The sequence below is a fragment of the Cupressus sempervirens genome, chromosome 5 (assembly GCF_028749045.1).
Source record: "Cupressus sempervirens isolate cs-2001-9-10 chromosome 5, ASM2874904v1, whole genome shotgun sequence".
NCBI lineage: Eukaryota > Viridiplantae > Streptophyta > Pinopsida > Cupressales > Cupressaceae > Cupressus > Cupressus sempervirens.
This window is the reverse complement of record NC_143122.1, coordinates 345,684,260-345,696,335: the sequence shown is the minus strand read 5'-3', so window position 1 is coordinate 345,696,335 and position 12,076 is coordinate 345,684,260. Positions and strand designations below refer to the sequence as shown.

At 33.8% G+C, this 12,076-nt stretch overlaps 1 pseudogene; it reads right to left on the bottom strand.

Moving 5' to 3' along the window:
- Positions 1-389: 389 nt before the first annotated feature.
- On the bottom strand, positions 390-8,787 carry LOC149556115 (coniferyl alcohol acyltransferase-like; annotated as a pseudogene).
- Positions 8,788-12,076: the final 3,289 nt, after the last annotated feature.

Sequence of the window (12,076 nt, the reverse complement as noted above, 5' to 3'; positions counted from 1 at the left end):
GCATGTAGGTTATCTTGGGTGTCTTCAGAGTTAGATTTCATCAACTCCAACATGGTATTAGAACCTTCCTACTGCTACTTCGTGGAAAGATTTTTGAAGCTGTGATTTGAAGTCACAAACTTTAGTTTGTTTGTGCATTTTTCTTAAAATCAGGGGAGTAGAAAATTATCGAAGCACATTAGGCCAAAATGGATGCTACCATTGGATCCAAAAGGCCGTTTGCAATCAGGATTCATATAAAACTTTTCAATTTTGGAGATAGGGCTCTGGGAGGCAAATTTTTTTTGGCATAGGGCCTTCTGTACGGTCGTATGGTCAATTTTTGGGTGAAAATTTAAAAAAATATATCGTGCCATCACCGCACCATTGTAGGGCTGCCACTTCACCACCTAAGCATAGCCTATGGTAGCTATAGCAAGCAGTGCCACCCCTGGCTCCACTGCGGCCCAACCACCACCAACACACCGCCTCCGCAAGTTTTGCGCCACCTGCCAATAGCTCTGCTATGCTTTTGCAGTACCTACTACCCTTTTCACCACTTTGCCTAGAGTGCAACACTAGCTCTCCACTTTTGCATAGTCAACACAGTTTTGCAGCCACTCGATAGTGTGTGGGGGTGACAAATGGCCTTGGTGCCATGTAGTACCTTGCCACATGGACCCACCATGTCACCCGTGCCACATCATAAGCTTTTCCACATGCTGTGCCATTTGGCACCTTTTTTTACTGTGATGATTGACTGGCCGTCAAATTTAGTGCCATAGATTTTTGATGCCGGCATGATGTCATGCTCCATCATGTGCCCCTTGCACCTCTCCAAGGTCCTTTTTGACCTACCTTTGGTTTTTTGGCCATAATTTGAGCATACAAAGGTATTTTTTTGATCCAAAAGAAGTGCAAGAAAGCTATTTTTATGATGGAGACATTGGTGTAGGTATTTTTAGGTTTTGATACATTTTTGTTGCTCATTTTCTCAATTGAAGTCCAAAGTTCTATTTTTGACTCCGGCATGCATATCTTTTGCGTCCCATGTCAATTTTTTCAAAAAGTTATATTTTTGGAAAGCTGGTTCTATCATCTTTTCAAAAATAAAGTCTTTTTCCTTTGATTTTGGTCCATGCTCTTTCTATCATATTTTTGACATTTTTGCTATATGGTGAATATCTTGGCTATTTTAGGTCTGAGGATCATTTTCTTGGCATGGTTTCTTTTATTTTAGACTATACTTTCTTTTTTGTCAAATTTTTTCTTGTTTTGATCATTGTAGACATCATTTGTAAGCCCTTTAGTATACGACTGAGATAACGTGTCACTTTTGCATTTCAGGTTCATGAATGTTGTTTTTCAGTCAGTTGTACATGCACTATTTTTATAAAGCCTTCTCCCTTTGTCAAGTGAGTATCCCTTCCATAAAATTAGCCCCATGCAGTGTCAATGTGATCGTGTCTTTATAGGTGTTTGTACCTCTTCCTCTCTCATCATTCTTCGTTCATCTACAAGAGATTTTTGGCCCATCTTCTCAGTTACTTGTCATTTCACCCCATCTACATTAAGGGGAGCTTATATTGTTTTTCTAATGAATCCTTGGTTTTATGGTTTGATAGTTTGGACTATGTATTTAGTGGTTGATCCTATATACAAGGCAATTGTAGTGGCTGGCTACCTATGCATTTTAGTGAGATGGATCATCTACCATATAGACACGCTTGGTTCATGGCTTCTTCTTCCATGGAGGTTCTTTAGATCAACAATTTTCTTCTTGATGGCAGAGATTTTGCGACTTCATCTTGCTTTAGTGATGCCATTCATGACCACTCCTTGTTCCTATTTTAGGGGACATTCTCCTAGCTGGAGGATTTTTCAGTTCTTCACTAGGTTCTTACCTTTTTTTGGGGAAGGTTTTTTTTTCACGTGGTTTTCTTTCTTTCCTCATTTACAGAGCTTGCATTTTTTTCATTGTACATGGGTACCTAACATGGCCTCATTGCTGGGACCCATTCTGCATTTTTGCATTTTTTAATTTTGTGAGCTTAACGCATTTCCCTAAGTTGCTCTTAAAGGGGGGGGGGTGTTATAGTAAATAATTAATTAATTATTATTTATTCTATTTACTTAAGCTTACTTACGTAAATGCATTTCATTTATTAGTTGTAGCCTAGGAGTTTGTTATGAGTTGTTGACAATATAGAATTTTGTTCTCTACTAAGTCATACTTATCCTCTCACCTTGTTTGAGGACTTTCCACCACATGTGGATTTATGCTTACTTGTCACACTTATCTCCTAGCATCTTCTAGCTTGTTCTAGGAGATTCCTTGAGCTCTTTATATTTGAGCTCCCTCATTGTATTTCACAACACATTCTCATTGTAAATACAAATTTTCTTGTGTTTACATATTTTCTTTGTAACATCCATTTAGGTTTTTTCCCTTGCTCCGTGCTCTTCCTTCCTTGGCTTCCCTTTGACAGGTATTTGCATGCAGGTGATCTTGGGTGTCTTTGGAGTTGGATTTCATCAACTCCAACAATATATGCCCTGATTGCAAGAATAGAAATGTGCATGTTGTCATAGCAATTGTAGATCAGCCCAAATGGAAGGTATTCTAAATAGATGTGAAGTTTGCTTTCTTCAAAAGTTTATTAAAGAAAGAAGTCTATGTGGAGTAGCCACTTGGTTATGAAGTTGCAAGTGAAGAGAACAAAGTATATAGATTGAAGAGAGCTCTTTATGGGCTCAAGAAAGCTCCAAGGGCATGGTATAGTAGGATTGACTCATATTTGATGAGCAGTGATTTTAGCAAAAGAAATGGTGACCCTACTCTCTACATCAAGGCAGCAAATAGAAACGTGTTGATTGTTGTCTTGTATGTAGATGATTTGATTTTTATTGGTAATGAAAAGGCTCTAATTGGTGAGTTCAAAGAGGCCATGAAAAGTGAATTTGAGATGATAGACCTTGGTCTCTTGAAGTAAAATAGATGCGTGATGGCATCTTTATCTCTCAAGAAAAATATGCAAAAAAAATCTTGGAGAGATTCAAAATGTAAAATAGTAAGCCAATCCCTACACCAATAGCTATAGGTTTGAAGTTGAGCAAGGAAGAGTCTAGCAAGAGAATGGATCCAACACTATACTAGAGTATGGTTGGAAGTTTAATGTATTTGACTATAATGACCAGACCTAATGCATGCAGTAAGTTTGATTTTCAGATTTATGGAAACACCAAAAGATTCCCATTGGCAAGTGGGAAAGAGGATCCTAAGGTATGTGAAAGGTACCAAGAGATTTGGAATTTTGTATATTGCAGCAAGTGAATTCAAGTTGGTAGGTTATATAGATAGTAATTGGGATGGAAGTACAGATGATAGGAAGAGCACTTTCAGATACATGTTTCATATGGGATTAAGTGCAATTTCATGGGCATCCAAGAAGCAACCTATTGTTTCTCAATCTATAGTAGAGGCTAAATACATAGCAATAAATGCAGCAACATGTCAAGCAATTTTGTTAAGAAGGATCTTGATAGATTTGAATGAAAGGCAAGAGGTTGGAACCACAATTTATTGTGACGACATCTCCTCAGTTGTATTGTCCAAGAATTTAGTCTTCCATGGGAGAAGTAAACACATAGAGATTAGATATCAGTTCATCAGAGAGTTGCTAGAGAATGGAGATATCAAAATGGAATTTTGTAAGTCTAAGCAGCAGCTAGCATACATTTAACAAATCCATTATGCATTCAAAGTTTTGTACATCTAATAGAGTGTCTCGGTGTAGTTGATGTGGATCAGTAGTGATCCTTTTTTGTTTGGCTTAGGACAATGGGGGAGTGTTGGAATATTAATTGTAGTTAACATTTTCCCTTGGAACCAAACACCCACCTACCACCCCTGATGGATTGTAGAATAGATAGAAAACATGAATGTAGTAGGTGAGTTTTTTGAAATTCTAAAAAGAGGGGAAAAATATTTTGCCAAAGACAAAACAGGAATTTTTGATTCATTCAGTGAGAGAGATAGAGAGAGAAAGTTCACCAGAGCAAAGAAGAGAGAAGTTGTAGAGAAAAGCAAAGTAGAAAGAAAGTGATCAGCAGATCCAGTCATTGCAGAGATAGAAGGAAGCTTGTTATCTGACTGTAGTTGCATGTACTTCTTTGTGTCATTCTATAAATTCATAGTTTATTGTTTGATTTGACCTGTGAAGCAGTGATTTCTCTAGGCACTATTGTATGTAGCCATTAGAGCAGGAAGATTAAAGTTTTTTGAAGTTTGAAGTTTTACCAGTTTTAGGTTTATTTTAGGGTTTTCTGGTTGAAGCCAAATGCTCCTAGATTTTTTAATGGTTTAATCAAATTTGAATAGAAAGCAATGAGGCATACTAGAATCCATTTTTCTTCTTTTATTCATTGCATTTGAAAAGTTTATTTAGAAGCTTCATACTTTGGCTCTCTAATTTTAATGGTGAAAGTATTCATGTTGTAAATCTTCACTCGGTCAAGTCTTGTTGAAGTTTTTATCTCTGTAGTGGCTACTGATTTCACTTAGTACCTTCTTTTATCGAGCTTCACTCTACAATGGCTACCAAGTTCACTTGGTACCTTCTTCTACTGAGCTTCACCCTCAAGTGGCTACTGAGTTCACTCGACATCCACACTACCAAGCTAACTCGACATCCATTGGTGCTGAGTTGTTCTTCATTTGCCGAGCTCACTCGGCACTCTCCTACCACTCGGCTCCTTAAGGTGTTGAGAAAAACTAGCACTCAGCAATTATTTTTGCCGAGCATTATTTAGGGTTGTGAAATTAATTTTTAGAGTTGGTAATATATTTCTCACAAAGTTTATTTGGTTCGCCATAATGAACAAAAATTTAGGATCAATTTCAATGGCATCCAACTATTTCTCAGCCATGTGCATTTAGAAAACCATGTTCTCATCTCCCATGGGGCTCACCTAGAACAACACATACCCTACTATTCCCCCCCACAGATAATATGCACTTGAAAACATTGGCCTTCAACAACCCAAATCAAACTAATACAATCAAATCCTCACTCCTGATGACACCACCATAGCAAACCCTTTCTCCCCATAAACTCTTGCCAACATCACTTCCGATCTCATCTCCTTCACCCAATCAACGAAGGACTTAAAATACTCATTTTTTGCACAACCACTTATAACACTCCCTACAATTCCTACAATTTTGTTCAATGGCTCCTCCAATATCTCCTCTACATAGCACTCCTTGAAAGGAATTGCTATCCCATTACCAAAGTAGGACTGAGGGAGATTCAAATGTGAATGCCCATTGATTGGGATCCCAATTCTTCTCTTCTTAGAGAAACTCAGAGCCTGTGTGCGAGCAAAGAGTTTCCAAATGTACAAAGAAACTACCACCATCTTTGTTATGGGTTTTCCAACACATGATTTTTCTTATGTTCTCTTTTATCATGAATCTCATCCTCTACATGAATCACATCTTCTTCATGAACTTTAGTAGGTTGGTTTTTATTATGTTTTATATGACCTTTTATCTTTTCATTTCTTATTCTCTCATATTTCCTTGATCTAGTCTTTTTATTACCCATTGAATACTTTGATCTATAAGAAAATATTTTAATTTACAATCTACTCGAAATATATAATTTAATAATTTTTAATATAGAGTACATAAAAATAACTAGGTAAAAAAAATATACCTTATTGATGATCCTTTGTAATTTTTGTTGAAACAATTCATAAATACGACTTCAAAAAATATTGACTTCTAAAAATACTCCTTTATATTTCACAATTTACTGTATACTTATTATAAATTGAAATAAAAAAATACTTTATTTTATATGAAAAAGCCAATGTAACCACTAGCAGGTTTTTTGGGCTGATAGGGATTATAGCAGAAACTATTATGACTGAACATGTTATGGCCAAAAAGGTTTCAATTGTAACTGTCTATGTGTCATCCTAAATGGCTGCCACACAAGCCAAAAATGCAATTTATCCAAACTTTTCACTTTTGAGGCTGATTTATCCATACAAAATTTAGTTTTTCAAAAACTAAAAATACCCTTTTGTAGATCTCGAAGTAAAGATTATGTTCATATAAGTTTTTTAGTATTTTGAGTATTTAAAATATGTTATCATTTTAAAATATTATAAGTAGGTATTTTAAGATTCAAGAATATGTATGTTCAAGAAAAGAAAAAAAATTATTAAATCATGTTTAAAAAATGAAAAATCTATGTGTGCCTCTAGAGGAGAGAGTCGTCTTCAAGAATATGTAATTTTTAAAAAAATATGTAGATTTGATAGAAAAAGTTTGGCAGAAAAAAAAAAAACTATCAATTTTTGATAAGTTTGACTTTGAAAACTTATAACTTGCAACATATAAGTCTAAAACCAAATTATTATTTTTGTTGGCTAGGTATAAATGTCAACTATAATATATTACACAATTAGACCAAAGTATGATCATTTGCATATATTTGTTTGTTGGGAATGAAACTCTAAATTTTAGCATTTTTAAAAACTTAGAAAATGGACTTTAATTTTTTTTTAAATGATAAAATTTTTACTACATTAAAATATATATATATATATATATATATATATATATATATATATATATATATATATATATATATATATATATATATATATATATATATATATATATATTACAGGCATAAACATCATCCAATTTTACACATTTTATTAGTTTACATCATCTTCAAATTCTAAATGCAAATGTCCCTTTTCTATCATTAAAGTTGAAAATTTTAAATTCTAATATCTCATTTGTTTATAAAAGGTGACACAAGTTTGTGCTTTTACCCTCAATATACTTTTAGAAGTCCTATGCAAAAGAAGAATTTATGTAAAACTTGTAACATAGGTAATTCAAAAGTGTGAGAGAGTCCAAGTGATAGATGTGCCCAATTTGTGGTGTAGGAGAGTTTGTGTGTTGATAGAGAGAAGAGAAAGGAAGCGTCATTGAGATGGTTGTAAGGATTGAGGAGTTAGCGCTCAAAGCATGGCATAGTCATTCAAAATGACACACCTTATGCAGATTCAGTCCATGCTGGAAAGAAAATATTGTTGCTTATTCCATCTATTATTCTGTGATCAAAGCAACACCCCACTACAATTCCTCCACACTTCATGCTCATCACCTAAAAGGAAATCATACCATGAATTAGGTTAATATGCTCACCAATAATAATAGAAATTAATTTTTTTCAGCAAGAAAATCTCTACAATTCACCAAATCAATTGTAGATTGTTTACTGGATTTGATCTTTTTTTCTTTTATTCATCCATAATAGATCAAAGAGTTTGATCAGTTAATGTAGATATACTTGGATTTTTTTTTGCTTTATCTTATAGAAGAAAATATCTAGTAATCGAGTCCTTAATTTTGGACCTTCTTAAAACCCTATTTCAAACTCTTAGACTACATTCAATTTTGTACATCGTCTTATAACTAAGGTTTCAAACCACAATAGTATGCTCTTTGCTAAGGTATTCTAAATAGCCAAAAAATGAAAACCCATTCTTTTACAATTCATGATGTGACATGACATAAATTTATTTTTTGTAAGAACTAAAGGATACATTTCATTCAATTTGAGGTAGTCATTATCAGTAACTAGTAATCATATTGCTACAATTCACCTACAATTCATGAGATCAACTATAAACTTTTGCTAGATTTGATTTTGTTTTCTCTTATTCATCAATAATATATGAAAGAATTTGATTAGTTAATGCAAATATACAACATAATCAAATTTAGAAAACAACTTGTAATTGAATTGATTTTTGTGCATTATCTTATAGTAAGAAGGATCTTGTAATTGAGTACCTTAACTTTGCTCTTCACAAAATTCCATTTGAAACCCATAAATCACATCTAATTTTATACACACTTCTTGAAACTCCATTTGAAACCCCTAAAACACATCCAATTTTCTACCCCTTCCTCAAAATTCTATTTGAAACCCTTATATCACATCCAATTTTCTGCACTAGAGTTTATTTAACAAGTCCCATTCTTATAACTAAGGTTCAGGACCCTAATAGTATGCATTTTGTCGAGTTATTCTAAAGAACCTAAAAAATAAAGCAAGACCAATAGTAGTGCCAAATAGAGACTGATAATTGTAGAGCTGATCTGAAATCACATAATTGATTGTTTAATACAAAAAGATGCATTCCATTCAATTTTAACTAGTCTCTCATCATTAGTAACTAGTGATACAAATTAATAGAAATTTTTAGCCATTAGATCAACAATAGCTGTCTAAAAAAAACTCACATGCTAATCCATTTTCCCCCAAAACTAACCTATATAGCCATAACAAGAACAAATTGAAGTGATTCTCCTTGCGTAAGCTGCCTCCTAGGAGTCAATTTGGTAGCAGTAAAATTGGGCTAAGAAAAATCAACATCCTTAATGACAGTGTCTGATTCAGCTTCAATGAATAACACTCCTTGATTGTTGCACACTATCTCTGGCTCACCATTATGGCTTATTATAAACCTTCCTGCCAGTAGATAAAACAATACCAATGTTTGAGAGAGTTCCTTCTTAATAGAGTTTGAGAACTCTTGGTATGTCTTATCTTGCATTGGTTTGTGAACAAAGAAGTGGCCAGGACTAATGGCAGGAACAATGAGATCTATGTTGGATCCTCTAAGGGTGCAATCTTTTGTGGGTACATGCGATTACACTATAAAGGTTCGAACAATCTCAACCCTAAAATGCTTGAACATCTCTTCCTCCATGCCAATAATTGACAACCACACTATAATAATATCAATATCAATAATTTACATGAGAGTCTTGGGAAAAGGCAGAATATAGGGGGAGGGATAAATGCTTAGATGTTGGTGGTATAAGTGATGATATGAAACCTAAATATATACCAGTCTAGAAGCCAAAAGGTTGCACAAGACATTAAAAGTTTCAAGTCATGTTCGGAAATGGGGAAGAAAGGGTAGTCAGAGGTAGCACACACACTATACTCAGTGAGATTTTTTTGGAACGGGGTGTATGGTGGAAGAGAAAGTAGTCCTAGAAAATTAGGATAATGGTGCTTTATTTTCCAATTATCAGTCAGGGTAACTGATATATCTATAGGAGAAACAATTGACTATTCAAAGGAACCATCTAACAAGACTTTAGACCTTGACTTCAATTCATTGTTGAAGTCTTTACAAATAGTACACATAATTGTCTTTCTATTTTCTATTTTTAAGAATTTCATATCAGTGCCTACAGCTAGGCATAGTATGAGTGCAATCAATTTTAGACAATTAATAATTAAAATTTCTAATTTCTATTAATCAAAATTAATCATTTTTAGATGAGGGTCTACAATATAATGATTAATTTTTGTAGGCTAGTACTATTGTGTTTACTATCTAGGATTAGTGAATTAGTTTTGAACATTTCCACCAATTGTACTCAAGTATTTATACAACATTTTAATTTTTCTAAAGTTTAAATATTTTTCATCAATTAAATATATTATTAAAAATAATTTATCTACACTACAATTGGTTCAAGACATTTGGTTTGATAGGAGCCCTTTTTTTAGAGCTCCCTCCATGTTGCATTTTTAACTACAACATTTTGGAATTTAGTGATAGAAATAGATATATACACACATTGTAATTAAACATTATTGCCTTGATCTAAAAAATTAAACGTTTTTGGCATAAATAAACTAATTTATTTGTTTTTTCTTTAACTTCTAAATTTTATCTTTTAAGAATTATTTTATTTTCAATAATTTTCAAATATTTATTATTTCAAATATTTTTATGTTTTCCAGATTTTCAATATTTTCTTATACAATTAATTTTATTTCCCATAAAAATGAAACAACTTAAATGACATTATTTTTGAAATTTTAGTTTGAAATTTTTCTTGTATGAATTCTTATGGAGAATTGTTACCTAAACTAAATATCTAAGAATTTCCAAACTTTCACTTCTTAACAAAATAACAAATAAACTAGTCAACCTGCTAGCTACTATTACTCCCCAAGTTTCTCTGGACTTCGACCTTGGCCCTAGGCATAAAAAACTGAAGTAAACCCCAATCCCTGAGGTTAAAATTAGCCTCATTGATTTTGATATAGACATGAGGAAGAGAAAGAAGAGAGCTTGAAGAACCAACAAATGTCTCCAATTAGAGAAATTTAAGTCGTGATGCGCCCCCCCCCCACACTGAAAATAGACTTTTAGTTTAGAGTTTATTGAAAGTGACATTAAGCCCACTAAGATGAAGAAACCCCACCAAGACATTGGCAAGATGCATGTCTCCAGCCCACCCATTCCCTCCCACATTTCTAATACCCTTGAAGCTAACCCTTCCCCAACTAGAAGTTGGGGGGAGGAGACCACCTCCCCCATGATAGGTACTCCAAAAGAGGGGCAGAAGAGGGAAGCATAGCCATGAACAGAGCCATGGAAAGGCTCGGCTTGATAGGATGGATCAGTCAATGAAGGAATTGGCCAAAAAGCTGTTAGAAATTCTTTAGAATAACTGAGAGGGGGGTGAATCACTTATTCAATGTCCAAATATCCAATTCAAACTTTTTCATCAAGTAAAGTGAGCCCATTAAACTATTCATTCATCCAAGCTTAAAACTTTTCTACTTAGCAAGTTACTATAAATCAATATGCAAGCATAACACATGAAGAATTAACACATAAGACAATGATTTACATGGAAACCCAATTTGGGAAAAACCACCAGTAACATGCTACTCAATTCTCACTCTTATGAAGTGATGCCCTCTGAAAGGCCTACCCCGTTAAAGGCTCTGTTAACTGTGACCTGGTCAAAGGATTTATCCACCTTGTTACAAGTGGGCCTAGTTAGAGGACTTTAGAAAATTCACTTAGAATGTCGCTCTATTAAAGGATTTAAAAATGGCAATTAAACCAACCTAAGTCCATAGGATTTTACCCTAATTGATACAATTTCTAGAGAGTAACAATAAGGGGTTTTTACATGATTACAATACACAACTTATCTTGCAAATTTTAGGTCTCTGTTTAGCCCTTCACAATTTGCCTAGCTTTTAGTCTCTACAAGTTTGATAGCTTGTCTCCCTTTTCAAGCCTTGTCTCCTTAAGTATCATGCTTGATATACCAATGCAATCTTCTTCTTGACCACTTGTCAAAGCAGAGTCTTTGTGCTCTATTCTTCTTATCTTTTGGATGTCTTCTTCTTGACACCCTTTGACCACTTCACAATTTTAGCACCTTAATAGCTCTTTCTTCTTGGCCTATGACTCCTTAAATAGAAGTGTAGAATCCTCTTTCTTGTTTGATTCTTCCATTCTTTAATTTCAATTCGAATGGATTACTCAAATAATCCTCTTGAATTTTCCAAAAAATGGTTTACATAAAATTATGTGCCTCTAGCTCATCATTCTTATCCTCCATCTAGTTCACAAAATTCTAGGTAAAAAATTTGTCAACTCAAATCTAGCAAATCTTTGACTTTTCCAATAATGCAATAGCTCGGCACTATTGAAATTCTAGTTCTTGGCACATACTATGTTACTCAACATCATCTATGTTTTACTAATGCTCGGTGCCTATTGTGAATTCACTCAGCATTCATTAAGTTTTTCATTTACTTGGCACCTGAAGTTTGGTCAGCTCTTGAATACACTTAGCACACACTGAATTTTTCTTTTCCTCAGCTCTAACTAAAATTTTACTTGACTTGTACTAGCTTGTTCAACACTCACTAATGAACTTAGTTTAGCTTTGCAGTCAATCTTCTTACAACTTATACTTCTAGTGTTTCTAAGTGTGACCAACCTCTGTATCTTCAAATATATTATCAATGCATCATTTTATCACTGTCTTAACTGATCCTTGCACTTCAATATAAAACCATAACTCAACCTTTCCCTTAGGTGCTTTTATTACATCTTGTTGATCAAATCCTCTAAGTGATAGTACTTGAATCTTATAAGAAATTGTCATTCCAGTAAATAGCAGGTTTGACATCAATGACAAAACAATGATTGAAAACTTTCTTTAGCA